Raw genomic sequence first — 23715 nt, 5'->3', positions numbered from 1 at the left:
TGAAGTCCACCCACACAAATTTCAACTTCCCACCAAATGCATTGTCTCTCCTCAGGTGTCAGAGTTGAGTAAACAACTGGAGTATACCCTTCCAAGTGAGCTGCAGCACGAGTTACATGGAGGACCTCCTTTCTATACTCTCAGTGTTTTCAGAGAAGGATCCCAATAACTGTTCCATCTGTGCCAACTCATTCATAGAAAAGGGTACATGGACATGGGCCATTCCTTAAACCCCTGCCACCTGTCATAATGGAAGGATTTCAGGAGGGCCAGGTTAGGAGTGTGTAACACATAAGGAGGATGAGGGAGAAGGGGCAGAAGGTTGAGTTACTCCCTCAACCTCCCCCAGGGCTGCACCTGCAGTGGGGGGTGGTATTGGGTCAAGAAGAGCAGGGAGAGGAAAACTGTACAGTGGTGGCTCATCTGCTGGATCAGGGTCAGAATCTAAGAAGCTGAGAGTCAGTTTTCCTCTACAGGAGTTCCTGGTGGGCTGAGCAAGTTTGGCAGAGAGGAAAGGGAGCTGAGAGTGAAGAAACTGTAGGCATAAGGAACATCCTGCCATTTGCTATTTCTCTGTAAGTAGCTGTCAAGGTCACAACAAATTTGGAAATTAAATGTGTCAGATTCAGGCCATTGGCTGACATTGTCTATCTTGTAAATGATCCAAGCAATGAGAGAATAAAATTTGAGATATTTAGGTCAACTATCTCCTTTCAAGCCCAGGGGTAAAATAGATTTGTAAGACCCAACTCCCAGGGTATTTATTGCAAATCAGGAGCCCATGGTAACTGATAGTGCTACAGTGTCCATAGCCTTGTGTTGGGGCATGTCCCCCAAACAGTAGTAGGGTCCTGGAGATTCTCTTCTAGATGTGGCCTGGTCATGTAAGAGAAGGATTTTCTGAGAAATTGGGCAAGAGTCCATGGTCCAATGCCTATAAAAGTTCACTGCAGAGCCTGGCTCTGCTGAATGCCCTCCCAGGACTCTGGGATGGACACTTTCCGGGATGCACCTGGGCAAGGGAAGGTAGGGGCTGTGTTACCAATGCAAGACTGCATAATAAAGTGCCCTGTGTTGAGCTAATTGTTAATGGGAAATGACAAATGACTTCCTCGAGCTTCTAAGGAAGAGGGCAAAAAGAGAGAGGGGAAGAAGGGAGATGGGTAGGTTATAAAAGGTAGTAGTAGTTCTCTCAACCTCTGTCCGAATGTGGGCTCAAAGTGCTAGGGAAAAATGAAATGAAGTAGAAGTATGAACTCAACAAAACAGATTCATTTGAGAACAAACCTGAGAGACCACTCTGGTACGAGAGACCAGACTGGTTATGTTTGACAGGCTATGGGGTCCATTGAGTCACCTCATGGGAAGTTTCAATGTAGGTAGAAATGAAACTCTTGCTGGTAAGATGGAAAGCTCTTCTCTTTTCCTTGCTCTTCTCAGGGATAGATTTTCAACTCGCTCTTTGTTTTATGAATAAACCCTCAGAACTTTTCCAAAAACATCTTCTCACTCAAACTTGTGCTTTACTTTTTATTTATTCCAGATTGGTTTCTGGTATACGGCAATCAAATAAATTTTTAAAAATCTAACATAATATAGAAGTTAGTACCTGAAATTGGTTTTTAGGCAAGCAATCTTGAATGGAAATACGGTGTTGGAAAAATTTAGCAGCCCAGTATAAGACAATCAGAAAATAAATAAATAAATAAAACAATCAGATGGCAATATAATAGCCATGTCTGTCAATGGTAAAATACCCAGCAGTATTTTGATTTATAATCCCATGAGAAATATGCTTCCATTAACAAAAAAACCTCTGTGGAAAAAATAGTACTTCCATACAGCAGTTTTTATAAGATGTAAGCGATAGGAGAATCATGAAGAGAAACAGTTCCTTTGAGTACATTACAATGTTTAACATAAAGAACAACAGTCCCCAAATTTGAAATTCTTATAACAAATTATCAGATAAAACTTAAATTGTTTTCTGAACATGGTAAAAAATATACTGAATCCTAGCAATAGGAGTAACGGGGTACATTTTAAATGCAGGGACTGACTATATTTTGCTGAAATACTACATAGGGTGACCTAGCACATGTCTCTATCAGCTATGTTATGTGAAAGTTGGAATATTGATTGAAATACACTAATGAGCCAACTACATTGGGGTTAGCTCAGAAAATGAAGAAGAATTGGACAAGTTTCTCTCTTCCTATATTTTCCAGATAAGGTTATTCATTTCTCTTTCTTACCAAGAGAAGATATGATTCTGTAATGGAACCTGATAAAAACTCTCTCTGAAATTCCTTATTCAGGGCATTATGTCTCATGGTGCTTTCTTTCCTACGCTTACAAAATAAAATTTCAACTAGATCATAATAAATAAGGAACCTAGCCAACTTGGGAAATGCATTACATACATAAGTAATTACAGGAATTTGGTTGCAAAAGTCAACAAAATCCTCGTGGGATTTTACCCTGTGAGAGTAAATATAATTTTCAAATAAATTGAAGTTTGTTTCCTTTTTTCTCCCTACATATCTACTAAGCAAATAAATATCTATTTTCTTGGGGAAATATGTAAGTAAACCAAAGCATAGCAAAAATTAATCTATACTATGTTACATACTAGTATTTAAAAATTTACGACTGTCTGTGTAATGTAAAGAAGGAATACTAATGAATGATCATGGGAAATAAAGATGCTGAATTAGTTCTGTCTTCCACATAACCTCTTTGGTCTATATCCAATTTCTGCATCTAAACCCATATGCTTTCCCTTTTCTTCTGTTACATCAGTTGAAATGACTCCAGCGCTAGCTAAGGTCAAACTTGTGCAGTCTGAGTCCCTTCATCTAATTAGGGATGAAATTATCTTTCCTCACTCTTTCATCGCTGAGTATTCTTTTCCACTGGCTAATTTCTGTCATTACAAAAAACAAAACAAAACAAAACGAAACAAAATCAAAAAACAAAACGAAAACTTGCCATCTATTTTCTTCTTTCCAAATACTATGCTGGGTTTTTCATTTGTTTGTGGCAAAATGATAAGAAAAGTAATCTTACTCACTTGCTTTACTTCCTCTCCTCTCAAGGCTTCTGCAATTCAGATTTTATTTCCTCTTCTCAAGCTGAACAACTCTTGTTAGGGTCACCAACAACCAGCAGATCTGAAGCTCAGCATACAATTCTCAGTCCAGTAACTTAAAAGGCACACTCCAAGCTTATGTTTTGTTTTTTCTTGAACCACTTCCTTCTTAGAACTTAGCAAATCACTGTCTCTGTTCAGTATTTCTTCTAAGCCTTCTTGAACACTTTTTCCTTATCTTATTGAGTGTCCACTTAGGAAATGCTATGAGCTTGACACTTAGCCATCTTTTCTCTATCGGAGGTCTGAAGGAGCTTTGGAAGTTCTCTTTAGTGAATATCTTTAGGTGCCTCAATGTCCTGAATCGATTCAAAACTTTGAGCTTTCATAGTCATTTTGACCTAGGGGAAGAGCTGAAAGTCACAAGTTGCCAGATCCTCTGAAAAAGGTGGATGAGGAGACTGGGTCATGTCTTTTTTTTTTTTTTTTTTTTTTTTTTGCTTGCTTTTCCATAGGATAGCACACAGCACTGTATTTTGATCAGAAAATTATGTTTTACAATTTCATTGTAGGTCTAATTTCAATGAAAATCTATAAAATTGATGCTAGCAATTCAATGGTAACAAATCCAATTTTCTGTTTTTGATGTATCAGTAATTTACAAAAGTTGGCCTTCTTTTTGGCCATAAAATTAATTCACTTATTTAATCTAATAATTTGAAAAGTTTTGGAAATTTATGTATTTGTCATGAATTTTGTGAACAATTAGTTGTATTTCTTCTGCTCTAACTCATGTACAATTCACTTATTAATTTACTATACTGATGAAGACTTTCATGATAATGTTATCCAGCAAGGATCACGGAAGTATCTTGTTGCATTCTTAAGCACAGAGATCATTATACTTTATTATTATTAAAATTTTTATCACTAACATAATGTCTAAAATGGGTTTTCTGTAGTTATGTTTTAATGGAAGATTTTTAAAAAATCCTGCAATTCCATGATGAAGCTTTAAAATTAACTCTTGTTACATTTTTTTAAAATAATAATTTTTAGGCTTTTGATAAAGTGATATGAGTTTTAGATTAATTTTTGAACAAAAAAGTTATGCTGATTGAGTTTAAATTTTTTGGGTCTTGTGTTATTGGAATAACACTATCATTTTTATAGGTACCAGGTAAGAAGACTGGTACATAATTTCCACTTTTAACAACATTGTGGTGACAATTCAGCAATAAAGATATTCAGTTTCAAAAAACTGGTGAAATTATTTCTTTTTTCTAATTTTAGGAATTTATTTAAAGTTGTTTATGTTTTTATAAAAATATGAGAGCATTTTCCCATAAGACAATGCGGTTACTAAATTACATTCTGAGAAGTTTAAAAGGTGATATTTTTAAAGTTGCAATTTTTAAAACGATAATTCTGCTTTTAACATTCTCTATGTTTCTATCAATTAAAAGTTACAGGCTGTGGATATGGCTTGGTGGCATAAGTATGAGGTCATAAGTTTGATCCCTGCGACCAAAAAAATTTGTATTTTTATGTGTTTTGTGAATAACTGAATATTGTTTTTTATAGGAACTTGGTCATCACAGCTAAGTTTCATAGTTTTATATAACTATGTTGTCACGTATGTTAGATCCATAATGTTATATTTTTTGCATCAGTTATTTGTGGTTTTGGATTGAATTCATTTCTCTGTCTGTCGTATAAGTCTACAATTTACAAACTGTTAAATACTAAATAATAAACCGTAAATATCATGGTGTCTAATTTGGTCATGTGTTTCATTACTTATTGAAAAATATGAACATGTCTCTTTCCAATGTGACTATGTTACTCCAATCAACCATTTAAAACCTAAGTTTTTTGGTACATTTAATCTTGGTGGATTACTCATTGCTATTATGAATTGTTCTAAGCCATTCCTTCAGCTGAGGTTAAGATACTTAAGATTAACATATCCTTAGCTATTGTAACATTTGCACTCTCATTTACATTCAGCATTTCTAAAATAAAGTGGAAAACCTACAGAGTTCAGGGCTCATCTTACTGAACTTTGTTCATCCTTCCTGAGAGTTTATCTCAATGTCCTTGAATTGCCAACTGCCACCTTCAATTTTGCTTATTTAGTCATATAAAGTATCCAGTAACTTTTCTGGCTCTAGGACTTTGACACTGGTTCTCTGCAACAGGTTTGCTGCAAATAAGCAACTCTTATTAAAGGAACACATATAAACTGGCAGCTCATTGCTCTGCATCTTCTCTGCATCATCCTATCACTGGAATCTTGACTTCTCTCTTTCTATGAAGACCCTCAGTTCTTCTATATATTGTTTCTTTTTCATGTTGCTCTATTCTGTTGTTGCTGCTGTTGTTCTTGCTGGGAATATTACTCTGGTATTCAATCATGGCTAGAAATTGAGTTGGAGTAGTCATTTAAAAATAGTTTATATCACATCATTTCTCTGCTCAAAGCCAATATCACACTCAGATTAAAACTAAAGTTATCATTAAAGAATAGATTAAGATCCTCACTGTTCAGACCTAGTAATTTAGCCCTATTTCACAGTTTATTGTACTGTAACTCTTTTCTTAATTTTATACATTTTTTCTTGGCATTCTAAGATTACCACATAATATTTATCTGCACTTCCTGGAAGTTTTTCCCCCAAATATTTGCATGACTCATTCCTTTTCCACATTTATCTCTTTGTTTTAATGCTATTTCATACAAGGCCTGCATTATCAGTTCATATTCTTCTGATGCAGTTTTATGTTTCTTAGTAGCCTTTATCTCCTCCTGTCAAAACAGATATCTATTTGTATTTTTCATCATTTGTCTCCCTCTGTCCAATACATTTTATATTCCATGGAAATAAGAATCTTGTTTACTGTGGACATTGATCTGTATCAACCACTTGCAAAATTTTGAGATAGCATATACAAGGTACTTAATAAATCTTTGTGTATTATGTCAGCCCATACTTTCATGGGTTGCTTTGTTTTACTCCTGCCAAGCTACATCGTATATTAAAGTTGCTCAGAGAATCTTGAAATTTTTTTTAAAGTAAGAAAGAAATAAAACAAATGATTAAAAAACACAAGAAAAATATTACAAAATACAAAAAATCAAGCAAATATAATTTACAACACGATCAATAAGAAATCTGATGTTGAGATTGTAATTAAGTTGTGTATTTATGAGCAAAATACTGTCAGGTTTGTAGTGAACACTACCTATGGCACTAGATAGTATTAGAGCTTTGGAAAAACAAAGACATTTAAAGTAAGAGGTCAAAGTGTATAGAAAAGCTGTTTGGAAAATAAACTCCTTTCAGCATAGTTACAAGGAAAGTAGATTACAGAATTGTCTGATTTGTAGTGTATTAGTAATATGTAAAGAAATAAACATTATTTAAGCATATTCAAATTTGAATCAATTGTTTAGAACAGAAGGTTCTGAACGAATGAATTGAGAAATAAAAAGGAATTATACATGAAGATGAAGTGAACAGAAAATTTTTTATTATCAAGTCTCTTTAGAACAAGGAGACATGAAATGATTTGAGTGGGCAGGAGTACAGCAACATTCCCTGAAGTATTTTTATTTGGAATTTATATCTAACACAGGATGAATGTATGTAATGGATTGAATGTGGTCCTTTTAAAGTTTAAGTTGAAATCCCAAACATCAGTAAGGAGGAATTTGATTATATTTGGAAATGTGATTTTTGAATAAGTAACTAAGGTCAAAAAAGATATTAGAATGGGCCCTAATCTAACAGAAATTGTGTTTTTTTTAAATAGGAAAGATTAGGACTTAAGGCATGATAAGATTGAAGGCAGTGGGAGGACAAAGGGAAAATGGCCAACTACAAGTTAAGGAAAAATCTTCAGAAGAATGCCTTCAGACATCTTGACCTTGAACTTCTGCCCTTTAGAAATAAATTTCTCTTCTCTAATTTATTCAACCAGTGACATTTTTCTATGGAGGCCTCAAAAATTAATGCAGCACATTTTTAAACTGAAAGGATGAATGAAGGGGGAGGTGGATTTTGAAGCAAGGATAAAAAATTTAGTAAAGTTGCAATAGAATTGCAATAGAGAGTGGAGAAATTTATACATAGTTTATAGCTCTGTCTATCTATCTATCTATCTATCTATCTATCTATCTATCTATCTATCTATAAATATTTGAGTCTCTGTATCTTGATCTTGGATGTCTGAAGCTAATTTCTAACACTCCATAGTTAACATTGTCACGAGGCAGTTAAGACACTAGATCCTTTACATGGATGAACACACAGGGGCATTTCTTTTGTCTGGAAGAACGGATTGTTTACTTTTACATGTATCTATTCCATTATCATAATATAGATAGATTTGAGTGGCAGTTATGAAGAGTAATAGTGAACTGCCATTTTAACAGCTATTGATACTTATAAAACAAAGTACTTTAAAGAACGTAATAGAAATTAGAAGTATGAAAGGCACCAGAGCACAGAAAGATAAGCAATTTACAAACAGCACCACAGATACCTGTGGACCCAGGGAAATTTAGAAGAAAGCCAAAATAGCTCAAAAAAGAAAACAATATGAGAAAATTGTTAAGAATTTCTGTTTTGCTAGAAAAGGTTAAAAAAAAGTCCAAATATCTTAATATTTGAGTCAGTATGAACCACTATATTTACCTGGTATTGGCCATTGTATTGGACCAGGGTGTTATGGACCAAAATGCATTCTCAACAAAGGGTTAAACTTCAATTGAATCAATTTAATATGAGAGAGGCACGTAATTGCTCACACGTGTGCAGATTATTTATCTCCCCAGTCTTAAGTCTGGTGGTTTCCCTTTTTGTTCCATAGATTATTCGGGATTACCTACTTATGATTTGAGAGCTTCAAAAATCACTATCTTATTTAAAATACTGAATGCAAAACTAAGACATTTCTTTCTTTATTTACTTTTCATGTTGCTGATTTATGTTTCCCACTCTATTAACTAGACAGATGTGCCACTGGATTGTGAACAATTACTTTTGGAGAAAAAATAGCCTCTTTGTTTATAGAAATGTTTGAAAGCTGTTCCCCATGTTTTTAATTAATAGCAATCTGCATCAGTCAGATATTTCAAGCTCAAAGTTCTCTAACTTCTTGTCTTCCATTTTTCTTTTTTCTTACAGAAGGTTGAACTCTCTGTCTTGCAGGTGAGGATATTTAGATTTCAGAATGCACAAGAGGGTATTGTAATTCTCTGCAAGCAGTGAATCTCCAGCCATTGATCTGTGGGTCATTTCACCAGACTCCCAGGCAGAGCAATGTAACAGTCTGGCAGAAGATTGTGAAGACCTAACACAACCTCCTTTTTCTGACTGATAAAAGAAAATAAATCCTTTAAATTTGTTTGTGTTCAAGGCAGCTGGCAGTTGAACACATATATTACTTTTTGAAAACCAACAAAATTATTTAGTTGATTCCAGAAGGATTTAGAATCATTGCTCCACATATAGGATATTGAATTCAGAGGGGGAGGGCAGCATCTGAGTAAACACTGAAAACACTGAAAAATGGTGTGAAATGGAGAAAGCAGGGCAGGGGTGCATAAAAGAGACACTTGAGAAATTTCTCAAGCATGATTCTTTGTCTTCTTGAACTCTGATTTAAAGGTTGCTTAGCAACAGTGGCAGTAACAGCTGGGACACCCTTGATCTTATTGTGTAAACTATTAAAAATAGGTGATGGAAAGTGGCATCAGGAAACAATGACTATACTGGAGCAAGGTGTCTGTAATGCTGCCTTGTGGCCTAATGTTAGAGGTGTAAACAACAAAAAGACAAAAAAGTAAAACAACTAAGACTTTCATTCTCCTAAACTGGACTATGTAAAAGGCATTTGTGTTTTTTTTTTTTTTCCCTGACATTGCCTAAGTGTGTTACACAATAAATTATTCTTGATTTTAACTGATCACTTGATGTCTAGAGTCTAAAGATAGTTTGAAAACAGTTTCATTCCTTTCAAATTACCATGATCTCCTGGAATTTAACTTCTTCATGTAAAACATGCATCAGTAAAAAAATATAAAAATGTCATTGTACCCACACCTTTAATGTTTCTAATTTATTAACATTAATTTTCCAAGAATATTCACTTTGTTTTTATTTTTTTGGATAAAAGAAAATTTAATCTAATTCTAGATTAATGGAAATCATTGCTGAAGTTTTCCTTGGATTTGGTTTTAACATTAAATATTTTTAATGATAATAACACACAAATATATAGTCATTCCCTATTTTTCACAGACTTTATTCTGCTTATGAAGACCACAGTAAACAATGGTTCAGTTCTTACTAAATTTTGTAAATTACTCAGATTTGATAATATGGAGGCCCATTATAAACTTTAGTAGTGACTGTGGAGTAGGAGGCTCTTTTCCAACAATGCCAGCTAAATCAAATTTTCCTGCCCTGCAAGTGAAATTGTTTCTCCAGACATGCATTTAAAATGCAATTCAAAGGAAATATAAATGTTAAGATATTTTGTATGCAGAGTATTTAAATAAAATATGCAATAAATGGAAAGGCGTAGAAGATCAGTTCAATTGTTTTTCACATTTGAGGACATGAATTCGAAAGAGTATTAAGTTTAACTGAAGACAGAAAGTATACTTTGTAAGGTATTGCAGGGATCAGTGATAAAGCTGAGGCTGGAACCCTTGCTCAATCCTCCATTCACCAGCCCATTCCACTGAAACATAAAGTTTGATTTAGCCTATTTTACCAAAGATTTTGAGAGAAAATTTACCATTCAAAAATATTTAAGGAAAAGGAAGACTTATGGGGACTTCTGCTGATTTAAATTTTGATGCCTCATTAAATCATTGTCTTCATAATGTTCATGGGAGCAGATATAAGACATAAATAAAAATATTTTGGATGAAAATCCAAAACTAACATTGTCATAAAATTGAAAAAAAAGTTAGTGAAATTTGGAAAGTAAAGAATGACTGTATGTTTGCATGCTATTACCATTAAAATATTTAATGTTGATAAGCTTGCTTTGTGCTGAAGCAAATTTGAAAGCAGGCAGATATGGCTGAAGGTTCAGATTCTGCAGAGCCGATGTGAAACTAATTCTGTTTTAGAAGGTGCTTAGCGTCAGATTCAGTAATGGAACTGAAGAACACCATGGGAATTTTTTGTAAGAAAGGAGACAGAAATTATTGACTATGACTCAGTTTATTCATACAGACCATCACTTAAAAAAACTAACAGAAGCAATAATTTAGTAAAGTGAAGAAATACAAATATATGAAACTCAATAGCTTCTGCAAAATACATTTTAAAATTTAGTAATTAAAAATCATGTATTTTTCATGTAAAACACAAGAAATATGAAAATGAATATAAATACATTTTCAACTTTAATATTGATTAAATAGGATTAAAAATTATTATATACCATTATAGGAGTCACAAATAAATGAAGATTAAATATGATATTAAATAAAATAAAACTCACTGTTATAAAAACATTTGATTCTCCTCCAAACTTGACTCTATAGCACTATTAAGTTGAATTCTAGATAACGTATTTTAGGATTTTCCATGGAAGTTGAGAAGCTGACTGCTAATTCATATACATGGGTGAATGATCACTGATTCTCAAGGTAATTTTCTAGAAGAACGTAGTAACAGAAGCCTGTAATCCCTGTACTCGAGAGGCTGAAGCAGGAGGATTAATATTAGTTAATAAGCAAGCTTGGGCTGCAAAGTGAATTCAAGGCCGGGCCTAAATTGCCCAGTGAAACTCTGTCTCAAAAAAAGAAAACAAACAAACAAACAAAAAAACAACCTGAAACTAAACAAACAAATAAATAAATGAACAAAAGGGGTATGATATGTGTGTAAGGCTCTACAGTATATAGAACTGAGGGAAATCTTATCTAGTTTGGCTCATTTGTTATAAATAGTTCTTTATCATAACATTTATCTAAATGGGGTAAATTAGCAAATATGAAAATATTAATTGAAAAACTGTATTTTAAAATTGATGAAGTGATTAGAGTAGCTAAATTTAAAAACTACTGAGATGCAAAATTATTTTGGCAGAAGCTAAAATAGTTGTGTTTCACTGCTGTTTATTTAACATGAAAAGCAACATTTTCAATAACCTCTTTTTTAAGGTTTCATTTCCAACTTTTCATTGTTTTGAATAAAAAATGAATGCAATAAGAACATCTCCTTCTGAACTGTTTACAGAAATTTGGAGTATTAACCTGCCTCACCTATGCAGATGTTTCAAAGGATATACTTTAATCAGTGTTACTGTCTTCAAACACAATAAACTTGTTTATATAATTCTGAAAGACATTGGCAGTCGCTGCTTTTGCAGTTATTACAGGAGCTAATCTTTATGTCATGTAAGGATGTTAGACTCAAGTTCTTTCTGATCAACCTTTCATGAAACTATTACTCATTTATTATCTTTGAAAGCATTAATGGAAGTTTTGTTAATGAATTCATTAAGCTAAATTTCTTTTTTTAATCAATTTTTATATTGTATGAGTACATGATTGCATTAACAATGATTATATTCCTTGTATGAAGTTGGTACATGTGCATGACACATCTCAATTTTCTCTTTTTTCAGAGAGTAATATCCATAGAACCATGTTTCAAAGAGTAAAGCATAATGATGCTTCACATATTTTAATACATTAAAATACATTGAGTTATTAGCACTAATGATACTCAAGTAGTCAATAAAGGAAAGATTATATCTTTAAATATTATAAAGCACTTAAGAAATTTTAATAGCTTATGAATTTTGCTATATTACCAAGTTGAACATTTTCTAAGGTCTTAAATCTTGTAAAAAATTCCAATTTAATGCTTGTGTGAAAATTCTAAAGTTCTCAAAACTATTTTACATGTTTTGAAAATAAAAGTGATTTTGTTCAGTGTTATGTTTTTTTAAAATTAGAAGCATTGATTAATAACTAATTTGGGAGCCTGACTGGCTTGTATCAAGTTCTGGAGCAACATTCTTCAATTTCCTCATCCCTAACAGGGGCAGTTATGGTACTTTTTCATATGGTTCTCATGAGGGTTAAATGAGTGGGTGGGGCCCTCACAGAAGATTATGAAACCAGCCAACACGGGAAGAGGCATCTCTGAGGCATCTGCTTGACAGGTCTTAGCCAAGCTCTGGGTGTCACCTGCAAAAGCCCTTGAGAATATTTTGGACAAATGTATGAACTCTTAGGAAACAAACTCTGAATTTCATTGTGGTTATAACTCTAAATGTTCACTTTTATGGAAATGGGAGCTAATATAGATATAAAATATATAAATTGAGTCTAGTCATGCCTGGAAATCAATTTTAAAATTAGATTTTTACCCTTTTAATTTGCCTACAATTCAATTGCTAATTTAAATTAATTTTTCTTATTAAAGAATTTTTAACTCCCTGTCAGTAGGAAACACACATTTACTGTGTCTTACATCAGAATATAAGAGTTCCATTCCTGGATCCATCATGTACCAACTCAGTCTCAAAATTATAGTCTTTAATCTCTGTTTCAGATCTTCACAGATAAAATAAGGGTAATGAAAATATACAGCTCATGCAGTTGTTTTGAGGATTACATAAGAATTCAGGCTAAGAACTAGGTAGACTTTCTGATATATCATGAATATTACATACAAAGTCAAGCGTTAGTCATTTATTTCACTGAGAACTCATTCTTGATCCTCCTGCACAGCTAAATTGACTACAGCAATCTTTTAAATAATAATCACTCTTCCTCTTTGGTAGCCCTTGCACTGCAGTTTCACGTTTACAAAATCTGTTATATGTTAGATCCTTGTAATGCTGTAATCTGCATGACAGCATTATTGTTCACTTTTCTTATCATCACTTACCTGACATAACATAAAATACATAGTAAATGCCCAATATATAAGTATTGAATGAATGAATGAACATACTTACATATTTGTTAGCATCCTGTCATTGTTCTGTCTTTCCTATTCCATCTTAATAAAGATGAACTTGTGATAGAGTGTCAACTATATTCTTTCCTTTTTCTGATCTCATGTTATTTTCATTCTTCTGATGTTTTTACATTCAAATTCATTTAAAATTAAAAGTATGAACATGTTAGTGTTATTATTTGAATCAGAATTACAAATATGTTCAAGGAATTGACATTCTCTAGAATCCAGGTATAATTGATCTTTTATGAATGTATCAATGAAAGTATAAGAACTGTTCGCTTCCTCCATTATAGCAATAGATTTTGGCAGCATCGAATAAATTCCTTCAAAATATTTTTTGAGACATTCACAAAGGGTATTCTCAGGTGAGTATAAACTTAATTATAGATGAAAGTTTACACAAGTAAATATACAGTTCCTTTATGTTCAAATTAAATTCGTCAGGTCAAGTAATACTTCAATCAGTTCTTAACAGACTTTTCAAAAATAATTCTGTGTTCCTCAGTAGGTACAAATCCTTATGGGCTAAGCTCTAATTTGAAAATCTAAAAAAAAAAAAAAAAAACAGGGTAGCTTATCATTAGGCAGGTGTTAATTGCCATTTCTAATTAAACAACAGTAAATATACACTTTATTTTCACTGAAGAAATGCACGCTCTATATTTAAACTTAATTGCCCATTAACAGCTAATATAATATTAATCAGAAATGAAAATTTTTAAAAATTAAAAGTTTCCTTATGACCTTTTGTAATTTCACATTTAAAACGTTCACAAGAATATACACACACATACACACATATATAAATTTGCCGTTGTATATACATATATATCTGAAATATATTTTTGGTATTACTGAATAAAATTTTAGTCAGTTTTGGAATGTGAAAATAGATAGTATTTTTTACTGCAAAATTCTATACAGATATTGCTAATTCTTAACACAAATAGAAATATATTTTGAATTCAGTCATTTAAAAAAATAAAATAATTACAGAAGTTCTCAAGTAAGATAATTCATCTATAAATCAATTAGGTGATTATTAGTTCTTCTCAGGATCCAGAACTTAGCAAAATAGAGGCTCAAAATCCCTATATAAATGAGCTAATTACAAAGAAACTATGTCATTAGAGAGAATTTATTTGGTATAACTTAAAAATATCATCAAATGTGTTTTACAAAAATATTTACCAAGCTTACACAAAGTTGCTTCCAACTCTCAGAAAACACACAATTCCCATTTTAAATAACAATAAATTAACTATTCATTTTATGTAACTCATACAACTTTGTTAAAAATAATAGAAAGGACCATTAAAAATCTAAGAAATTTATAGACTAATTTTCTTAATTCAAATGTGAAAAGTAGAAACGAAAATTAGAAAGTAATTATATTATTCATGTAAAATCCAAAATGTTGATATCATAGAAGTTAAGAGTAGAGAGGAAGGCAGTGCCAGGTGCCAGGGGAGGGAGGAGGTATGCACTAAGGTAGAGCTAAGATAGGAGCCAAAGTCCTGCTGCAATATTAGACAGTAGGTGACCATAAATTACAAAAATGCACTGTGTGTACTTTCAGGAAACTAAAAGAAAGGATTTTGGAATTTCTTACCAGAAAACAAATCATAAATTTTGAGGATATAAATATAAATATATATAATTTATAAAATATTCCATGAATTATTGATATGTACAATTTTATTTTTATATATTAGTTGCATATACATTCTTTAAAGTTACAATCTAAATTTAATTTCTTCTTTTTTTTTTTTTTTTTTTTTTTTTTGGTCTTTTTCCTTTTTATCGGTACCGGGGATTGAACTCACGACTGCCTGATTGCAAGGCAGGCACTTATGCCGCTGAGCTAAATCCCCACAGCCCCTAAATTTAATTTCTAACTAAAACAATTGTGAATATTTTTCATTAATAGTAAAAGTAATTTTCGTGTCTGAGTATTTTTATGATAGCATTTGTGGTAGTATTTTTAATATCATTGGTTATTCTTAATGTCATATGTAATGTAATCGATTTCTTAAAACTTAATTCAAATATCTGGAAAACTTTGATATCATTAGAAAAGTGTGTGTGTGTTCATGGTGTTTGAAGAAGCAACTCACGTTGGTCAGAACAGTAACAAAAGCTGGAGCACAATGATTATGACAAACCTGTCAATATTAATTCATAAAATTATCTAGCTGAATAGAAGTATTACCCTATAATAGCATTATTCTTTTAAAACTGACAGTATACAGTATTGAAACTAGCATTTCAGTGAGTTCTAAAAGTACAAAGCAATGAATTGTAAAATTAGAAAAACTATTTAAAAGAAAACAGGAACATAGTAATTAAACAGAAATTAAAATTACTAATACATATCTGCAAATTCTTCAGAATATTATTTGTTCTCTAATCTTTACAGTTTCATTGGAAAGAATACTGAGAATGCCTCCATATCTTCACTGCTCCCAGCTATTTCTTTGGTTTTTAAGCTGGCACTGTGGGACTGAATAAAAGCTTTTAGAGATATAAATGTCCTATAAACATCACCCTATTCAATATCTGATTTGGAGACATTCTACTGAATTCAATAAGCTTGAATTGCAAAATGTTTCCTAAAATATTAAGAAAAATGTTCTTTTATATCTTTTAAATCACACCTAACACACACCCATTAATAAGCAACAAATCTGTGAGAACAACATGGGCCATACTGAGAGCTATCAGTTGTCATGGTGTGTCTTCCATATGAGTATTCACTTTCCTAAATAATCATGGTTTTCAAGGGAAGGAAGACTTACTCTAAGACGCATGAATTTCTAGGATTGTCTTATAATGTTTACCTAAAAAGTCAAACACAGAAGAGTGCAAGAGATTTGTGCTCATGCTAGAGATCCAAAGAACCAGTTAAGGGCCTGAATCCCATAGCAATGTCACAGATGAGTCTAGTCAGAGGCCTAGAGCCAACAGCAATGTCTCATGCAAGTCTATTTCAAAGATCTGCACCAAGAGGGTTCAAGGGCTAGCGGAGGAAGGTAAAATATCTGCACTGGTAAGCTAAAGGATCTGTGTCAGGGGCTGAAGGATCTGCACAGAGCCAGGAAGCAGTGTTCAAGGCACAGACCAGAGTGCCTCAGAGGAGAATAGCAGCCATCCCCAGAGATGAGCAGGGACCTGAGCTTTTCCAAAGATGGGAGCAGCCCAGTTTGTATTGGAAAAACCAGCCACAACAAAGCTTCTCCTGGGAAATCAGCAGCATGGAATCTTCCCCTTGCACTCTTCTTTCATGCAGCTCTAGAAACCATCATTAGGTGGGCCTTCCAAACCCATAACCATGCTGACTGAATTCAGCTAGGCCATCCCACAGGAACTGACCATTCATTAATCCACCAAAAATAACATGGTTCCACTTCATGAGAAAGGCTTTGTATTAGTCAGGTTTCTTTGACTGAATCAAATACCTGATGCCCACCATTTAAAAGAAGAAGAGTTTTATTTGGCTTACAGTTTTGGAAGATTCAGTCCACAGTTGCCTGGCTCTGAGGCAGACACATCATGGTGGGAAGGAGTGGTGGAGCCAAACTTCTTAGTTCATAGAGGCCTGGAAGCAGAGCAGGAAAATGGTGACAGAGAAATCAGATATGGACCCAATCAGATATACCCAGAATGTGCTTTACCAACATAGGCCGCAACCAATCCAATCAGGCTGACAGCTAAGCTTAACTTCCAGAAGCTTCTCATATGTCTTGCCCTATGTTTTAGAAATGATTAAAATTTTATCAAAATGTCATGTACTTTTGTGGAGGGGGCTCTAGACAATCTTACATATGAAGTTCAGGAACAATTGTTTAAATAAGAAAACAAGAGAGTTAACTTTAAAATTTTCCTCTCAGAAAGGATATGAAAGATTTTGCATAAAGAATTATTACCAAGTAGTTAGAAACATTCATTTTCCTATTTCTATTTTTTCAAATCATAGTTATAGAGATTATCACAAATAAAATAGTAAATAATTTAAATTTTTAATTGATAGAGATTACTTTGCAACCTTTTACATAAGATTTTTGTACATGGGTCTAGGTAAAATATCTGTAAAGTAGGATTGACTCTTTTCATTAGCTGTGGGAAAGTTTTGTACTAATTTATTGATAATATTGATTTAAATTTTTAAATTAAGAATTGTATTTTTTTTTGTTTTGTCTTTTTCCTTTTTATCAGTACCGGGGATCGAACTCATGACTGCCTGCTTGCAAGGCAGGCACTTATGCTGCTGAGCTAAATCCCCAGCCCCTGTGTTCTTTAAAATAATTTGGTTTATAATACTGTTTTCTTATTTGGGCTCTTGCAACTTTAATGATTTTTAATACTTTAGAAAATGTTCTTGAAAACAGGTGAAATGTAGCTTTAAAGATTTTTATTGTCGAGGCCAGGGATTTAGCTCAATGGTTTAGAAACCTGCCTGGCAAGTGCAATGCCATGAGTTTGATCCCTCAAAAAATATTTTCATTGTCATAGTTTAGAGTTATGTGTATGCAATTATTTTTGTTAACAGGAACAGAACTTGTGTGAAAAGTGTTATAAAACTGTACAATGATTTTGTTGAAATGGAGAGATTAATTTAATAAAATACTGTACAGTAATGCAATAATGATGTATGTTCTTACTTTCTTGTGCAATTTTTTTTGTCCCAAAGATAGTACACACAGATAGCTACAAAACAATGATTATGTTGACTTGTCTTTGGTATTTTATCAGTATTCAGTAATATAAAAACACTCAATGCATTTTATCATAAAATATATTTCTAAGTTGGAATATTAAGTGGTTATCTTGGCTTGCTCAGGGCACCCACGGGAGTCACAAGGTTAAAGAATGCACATACGCACATTAGCAGCAAGGCAGGCAGCACGGAGCAGAGCAGAGCGCAGAGCCAGAGCTGTTGCCACTTTTTGCATAATTCTTATGCCATGTGCTGTGTCATATTTATATTCTTGGTAGTGCTTACTTGTGCCAAGGCATGGTTACATAACAAGGTCATAGTTACATGTATCGCACTCTGCATCTGCACTAGACAAGCAGGGTCATGTCTTCAGGTGTCCTTAGAGCCCGTGAACTTATTTACTAATTTGTAAGCATGATTTCGGCATTAAACATTCTTATACTCTAATAAGAAGGCTTTCATTTGTAATCTTTTCTTTTTGATACAGAATTAGTGATGTATCTGACTTTACATTGGGACTGTAACTGAATCCCTAGACCATTCCTTCACTTTTTCTAACACTTAAGTATCTTCCGAAACAACTGTTCTCATTGCTACTAAACGTCATCCTTTTTGCTCCTTGAAGTTCCCCCCAACAAAAAAAATTAACGATTTTTAACTATATTATTTACTATGTATTTTTCATAAATCAATATGTCACCTAGAACCCTCTTTCTTTCCACTCTTCCTTATTTCTTAAATATTTTATTATCTAATTTATTTTCCTATCTACATATTTTAAATTATTAAAGATTTAGCACTTATTTGAAAAATCCCATGTACACTTGAGTTTTCCACATACAATTATCTTTATTCCATCCATTTTGGTTACTGCATCAATGATCATATTTTAGACTTGAAATCTTCCCACACTCTAACAGGTGGTAAAATTTAGCAACTTATCAAAATGTCTAAAAAATTCAGCCCATTTCTTTCACTATTATCCAATTGCATTTCCCCCACTAGGATTTCTGATTGACTGATTTACAACAGATTAATTTTTTATTGTTATTCACTCAGTGTTACTAACTATATTCCATTACATATTATTATTGTTTAGCAGAAAATCAGCACCTCACACATAATATGAACTACTTACATTTCCTTTTCATTGTTGTGTATGCCCAATAAAGTCATTTCTGTTTAAATGTGACTCTACATATATACACCAGCAGCCAAGGAGTTGAATTTAGAGAAAATGGTAAATTAATTCATGTGTACTGTTTTACATAAAATCATTACCACAGTGACAAAACAAATCATTATTGCTTATGAATAATCACATCTAGTTCTCTTGTTTACCCCATAGCCACTTTCATTGATGACTCTATCTTACACTATTTCCTCCAAATCCGATTTCCATATTCTCTTATGAGAATTAATTGATAATCTTTCTTCTTATTGTATTGATAGAAACTTTCATGAGGAATATTTATGTTCATCTCCTACCCTTTCACACTAACCTTATCAACAGATATTTATCTCTATCCAAATGTACTTTTTCTTACCTGTTATTTTCTTGTAGGCAAATTGCACTCCTCCCTCTATATAAATGATCTTGTTCTTTCTTGCCTACTCTCTTCGAAAATTATTCATTCTTTTACAAAATTACTTTACTCTATATTTATCACTTCTGTCACCACAGAAATAATGCATTCTATCTCTCATGTTAAAAGAAAATTTGTCACGTATTCCACTCATAGCTGTTTTAATTTTTTCTTTTCTATTTCAGAGAAAAACTCCATTTAAAAACACTGTCTTTATTTTCTGTTTCTACTTCTGTTTCTCACAGTGTGTCTTGAACCTAATTTATAAGACTTTCATCCCATCACTGAATTGACATTGCTGTTCTTAAATGTCAGCACACGTCTTAGTGATTCTATCAGAAACACTGGCCAACTTTGATCCTTTACTCCTCTCAAAAGAGCATCTTTTGCGTGGCCTTCACAACAAGCTCTATTGAAAATCATTCAGGGGTTTCACATAATTTAGAAAAAATAAAAAGGATCCAATGCCCTTGTAGTTATCTACTAATCCCTAGAAGATTTAATCACGGTATTAATTCCCTGCCCTCACATCTCTTTTTATTCTCTCCATAGATTAAACTTTTTTATGTGCCTTGGCATCTTTGTTGCTTTTAGAATATAACTACAGATAAATTACAATTTTACCTTTTCGCTTACTGCTCATTCTACTTGGAAACATTTGTAACAAAGTGTGTGCAAACCACACCCTCACTTCATTCAGTTTCTGTTGAATGACTTTATCAAAATTTCTTCTTTGACAAGTCTATTAAAAAGAACACCCCTTACATAAAAGTTTGATCTCACTATAAACACAACTATACTTTTATTATTTTTTGGAATCCAAAATTCCATTCATATTGTTTTTATGTTTCGTGTTTCCCTTTTATATCATTCTGACAGAATTTATATTCTAAGATAAATTAAATTTTAAATAAATGTATGAGTACATTTGGAATTTGCATAGTTAGATAATCTCAAATAATTAACTTAAAATTTGATACAGTTAAAATATAAATAGAAGTGACAGCTGTTTTGTTAGGGGATATTAGGTGTCATCGTTGTGCTACAGTTTGCATGGTGTGGGGTCCTATGTGCCCCAGTTTCTTGTGAGGCAAAGGCCCCACTGCAGAAAGTAGCCCTTGCTGAGAACTTACCCTCACCAAGGCATTGTTAAGTCATTTCCTGCCAAGAGGAGGCGCTTATGCCCTGAATCATTATACATTACATGGTTATTTTCTTGGCTGTGCTCCCATAAGTCTTCCATAGGTCAGCATCACACAAGAGAGAGTGCACTGCCGTTTCCTAGCCAGAGCATCAGCCTCCTAGAGATGGCCCAGCAGTCTGTGCACATATGTTGGGGCCTTCCTCATGCATCACAAGCAGCCACATCACCAACAACTCTGCCCTTAGGTGTGACCAGCATGTTCTGATTTCAAACCTGTGTACTTCTGAACTGGTCAGGACAGTGACTGCTGTCCAGTGTGGGACTGTGTCATGGCTCAACTCATTATACCAGGGAACAGCTGTAGGCCCATTTATCCCTTCTTTTATATGGATGAGGGATCATGTCCTGTAGTCCAACCTCCCAAATGGTTTCCTGGTTATCTCACTGGTCCCCAAACTATTATCAATTTGCCGGCAAATGGATTGACTAAAAAGAAAAAATCCTTGCTCTTGAAGATATGGCCCCCAGCATGTGAGGGTAGGGGCCTATGTTTGAGATGATTCAGCCATCTCCATGCCCAGCCTTCTATCTGGTATTCTGTCTGCACTTTCACTATCTGTTGCCCTGTGATACTTTCACAGGCATGCAGATCACCATACACTGGTGCCAGCTGTTTCTCAGTCAGAGAGTAACGGATTTCAGCTCTTTCACAACTGTTAAAATCCCCAGCAGGGAGCTTCTGCTTCCCCTGTTTTTGCCATAGGAACCTGCCAGTCCCATTATGTCTATACTCACTGTTTGGATAAATGGAAGGCCAAGGTCAATAACTCAGAACATTTGTTCCTATGCCCTGTTTAAGCCCAGAAAAGCAGTGTCTGCTGTCTGTCTGGTTCCACATTAGCACCCTTTCCTGGTATCTGACATAAAGGGTGCTGCAGTGTAGTCAGATGTGGTATAAATGTGTGCTGAAAACTTAGTGAGCTCATAGAAGCCCATGACTGATGTACTGTCATGAGTATGGGATATGCATAATGGTACTGGGCAATAAGTTTTTTTTTACCTGACCAGATAATATCCAAGTATTTGTCAGACAAGCAAGGTCCCTGAACCTTACCTTCATTGACAGCCCATCCCCAGGCCAGCAAAATTCTCTTCAGATTGTATATGGTGGCTTCCAAATCTGTAGGGCAACCAGAGGTTAGCACAATGTCATCAATATAATGAAATAGTAATACAGTGTGGCTTAGTCCAAGTGGCCAAGTCCTGGGCCACCAACCATGACACAGTTTTGTGCTATACAGACAAACTTGTGGCAACCCCTTCAAGGTTCACTGCTTGCCCTTTCAGTTGAAGGCAAACAGATTTAGTTCTAAATTTCTCAAAACATTCCTGGGCTCCAATTGACCATTTCTCAGTCCTCCAGGGCCTTCCGAGGTACAAGGAAGGTGGCTATAAGTAACCAGGATGAGGCCGGGGGATACATGTCAGAAACGCCCCAGGTCTCTCCCTCCTTGGCAGGAACTGTTTGCACAGATACCATGGAGTCACTCTGCTCAGCTTCCTACTGACTATGCCACTGGTGTGGGGGGCAGATTTTCATGGGTGAGGTCCCCAGGGTAAAGAATGCATGAGGAGCCTTCATCAGCAACAGAGAACAGCAAGAATAGCTGCATCTCTATTCTTTAACTCTTATACATGCCACTATCACATATTTACATGCCTGTATACTGACTTAGTCATATAGCACAAGCATGATTGCTGAATGCTAAGAAATGGTAATGTAAATGTATACTGGTCTGTGCCCATGCTAGACAGCAGTTCACATTTCAGAAGTCCTCAGACATCTGTAGCTTTGAAGAAATCTGGTGTGCTTCTTCACATATTTAACTGTATTTCCCCCAAAAATTGTCATCTGAAGGATATAAAATATATATATATATAAATAGTACTCTGCCTGGTAAATTTGAGGTGTAGTTTAACATTCTGAAATTGTCATACATGTAAACTAGTGCTAAATAATGAATTGGATAATATTGTTCAGAGTAAGATTTCTCACTGTAGAAAAAAAGACTTTACAGCTAAGCATGGAAAGAAAGCTGGAAAGTATTGCATTTAGGGATCCTGGGAAGATGGTGGATCGATAGTAGCAGAGTAGAGAGCCTCTCTGAGAAAAACAACTCAGAGGCTAGAATTTAACACCATGGAGAAGACCAGATGAAAGGAGAGGGATTCTCATGACCCAGGAAAAAGCTGAGGAAACAGCAAAGGAAAAAGAAAGAAAGGCGGAAAAACATGGACGAAAGGTTGGAACCAGACACACTTTCACTGGAGCAGGTCCCGCACTGTGCTCAGAGGGCATTGTAGTCCAACGACTCATGGTCACACAGAAGTTGCAGAAGCACCGAAATCAGGGTTTGCGAGCCCAAAACCCTTGGTGGGAGGATGTGGCACAACAGAGAGTGGAACCAATGTGGAGAGCTGCACTAACCCATTGTGAGTGCTAGGAATTTGCCCCATTAGAAGGGGTGACCAGCTGGATGACATATTGGAGTTGAGCAGGACAGATCTGAACCTGGAACTGCAGTGGCATCAGTTGGCCACTCCTGGTCCAAACAGGACTGGTTGGATCTTATTGGGCTGGGTCACACCCCTGGTCAGGTCCCAATAACCACAAACAAAATTGTCCAGAACCTGTGGCATCCACACAGAACAGACTAATGAGCTGAAGGCACTCGCTGGTTGACTGGCTCAGAGGAGAAGGGCCAGCCCACATCATCCCTGCATGCACAACAGTAAACTGGAGAGGACAGCAATCCACAAGCCAGCATGCTTCAGAAAAAACATAAGCAATAAGGCAAGGGCCAGACACCTCCACCATACACCTGTCTGAAAGAAACCAGAAACATGACAAGAGACATAAACAAGAAAAAGCCTCCAGGAGCACCAAATACAGAAGGGATCAAAGGCAGCAAACACGCAATATTGGCCACTGCATCAGCAAACATAAAGAAATATGTTCATGAATCATAGATGAATTTAAATCTGAAATTCTAATTCAAATGCAGCAAGATATAAGAGGATTAATAAAAGAAATGCTAAGTACCTCCCAAGAAGACACAGATGAAAGAACAGAAGAATCCAGAAAAAAGGAGATAAACCTTTGATGAAGA

This window comes from Cavia porcellus, unplaced genomic scaffold (genome assembly GCF_034190915.1).
Source record: "Cavia porcellus strain 051 isolate PalLab524CR breed Dunkin Hartley unplaced genomic scaffold, mCavPor4.1 scaffold_22, whole genome shotgun sequence".
NCBI lineage: Eukaryota > Metazoa > Chordata > Mammalia > Rodentia > Caviidae > Cavia > Cavia porcellus.
Note: the sequence above shows the minus strand (reverse complement) of the source record.